The following is a 2,249-nucleotide window of genomic DNA, read 5'->3' on the forward strand; positions in this document are numbered from 1 at the left end:
GATGATGATGATGATGATGATGATGATGATGATGATGATGATGATGGATTGCATTGTTTTTTAAAATCATGTTCCTGATGAAGCTCATCAGGGCGAAACGTTAAATTTATCTCATGATTTGCCACTAAAACACTCAAGTCTTCACCATTTTTTTTGGTTGTTCAAATCGTATAATTGTGCTTACAACAATAACCATGTTGGTGATGATGATGATGGTGGTGGTGGTGCTGCTGCTGCTGCTGCTACTGTAGCTGATTCCCCCCCCCCCCCAGGTTACTCACGTCTCAGAAAGGTAGCTTGGGCGACGAAGACGGAGCAGGAGATGAGCAGAATCGACGTGGGCAGCAATCTCATTGTGAAAGAATTAGTTCGTTCTTTTCGGTTTCACTGGGAATTTACATTACAATAAGGAATCGTACGGCTGGAAAAAACAAACTTGAAATTATTGCTTAAAGAATTTTTAGACTGGTAAATTCCCTTACTTAAAGAATTGAAATTTATAAGATTGAGAAATTTATCTTTAATTTTAGATAAAGAATATAAAAAATTGGTGCTTTGCATTGCAAAAATAAAATGAATTAACGGATTGAGAAATAAATTGTATAAAATAGGCCTAAGATATAATGAAACTAAAAAATCAAATTGAATTATAGGACTCAGAAACTGACTTGCACAAAAGAGTTATAGTACTTGGAAACAACAATCAAAATAATAGCCTTATGGACTGAAACATTTCCTTGAAATTAAGGATTTTAAGTCTGGAAAATTGCAATTATGAAAAGGAATAACAAGTATAAGACTGTGAAATTACATTACGATGAAGAATATGTGTGTGAAAAAATACTTTTAGCAAATGAATTGTACGCCTAGGAAATTAGATCTAGATCTATACTTATTTTATAAACAGGGAATTTTTAGACTAGAAAATTGCATCAAAATAAAGAATGATAAGTCTGGAAAATTGGGTCACAAAAATTTATACGGCTTAGAACGAAAATGCATTGAAAGCCTAGTAGGGGCCTACGTTGCAAAAATGAATTAGTCTATTAACTTGGAAACTGCGTTGAAACATTGAATTATAAGACAAGGATGGTAAGTAAGTCAGTTTATCCAGTGTTTATGCCATTAATTGACCCACATCACATCATGCAAAACACTCATTTGTTAAATAAAGTTTCCATTATGAAAAAGTACAGTTTGTGCACATATTTCTTATCATGGGTCAAATATTGCATGTTTCAGTCAGTGGGCCGAGTCAGGTTGTGAGGAATTTAAAACAAAATTCCTGTGACAGATAAAACTTGGACAATAGAAAATACATACAAAGTGAAATTCATCTCCAATAAGAAGGGGTTATTTCAATAACGTGCCTAAGTCACACTAGGGTAGTTTTGAGAAAAAGGCCAAAACCTGTGTCTCGTTAATATAGTATTGCACTGGGAAATGCGAGCTAAAACAGAGAACGTAGCTCTGAAAATCAAAGATACTGTCTCCATAGAAGGCTGACAGGGTGCATTCCCCTTTCTATTATCATCATATGCAAAAATCTCGATTTTCGCAAATAGGTACGTTATTGAAATGACCCTTTATTTCATGAGAGTTACACCTTTCATTCGCACATAGCTTAAGGGTGAATGTAAACAACACAAGACTGGGATATTGATGTGCAAAAGGAGATTAATCATAAGATCGCCTGGCCCTTTTTTAAAAGAATGTTTGGACTGTCAACTTCGGCGACTGTGGTGTAGTGGTTAGCCTACTGGGCTCGTAACCGTGAGGTTGCGGCCTCGGAGGTTCGATCCGCGGGTCCGACGTTATGTCCTTGGGACTGGCGCTTTACAAAAAATTTGCTCACTTCATCCAGGTGGGAATGAGTTCCCAGCCATTGACAGCGAAATATCTTGTCAGTATGGTACCATAGTGTTTTAGCGCCTATAAATGGCAGCTTGCACTGTATGCTTCCCATGAAGTTGAGTTTGTTTCAGAATGCTCCCAGGTCTGCAGGGGTAATGTAATACATGTAGTAGGCCAATAGATTGTCAAGCGTGCAGAGCTTGCTGTAGAGCGGGAATTTGTGCTATACAATTAATGCTTTCTATTATTAGTACAGATAAGATAAGATAAGACACATCTTTATTGTCCAGATCCTGGCACGTTTAGTGTTTCACCACGTACACACATACACCCACACACAGGCACACACGCATGCACACACACACACACACACACACACACACACACACACGCAC

At 37.4% G+C, this 2,249-nt stretch overlaps 1 long non-coding RNA gene across 1 annotated transcript in view; it reads right to left on the bottom strand.

The window, feature by feature from the left end:
* Window positions 1-279: 279 nt before the first annotated feature.
* Window positions 280-2,249, bottom strand: part of LOC106012425 — a 3,645-nt gene continuing 1,675 nt past the window's right edge. Inside the window, exon 3 of the long non-coding RNA XR_001185025.2 lies at window positions 280-387. This is a non-coding gene — a long non-coding RNA (uncharacterized LOC106012425). The remainder of the gene's footprint in view (window positions 388-2,249) is intronic.

The sequence above is a fragment of the Aplysia californica genome, unplaced genomic scaffold, assembly GCF_000002075.1.
Source record: "Aplysia californica isolate F4 #8 unplaced genomic scaffold, AplCal3.0 scaffold00369, whole genome shotgun sequence".
NCBI lineage: Eukaryota > Metazoa > Mollusca > Gastropoda > Aplysiida > Aplysiidae > Aplysia > Aplysia californica.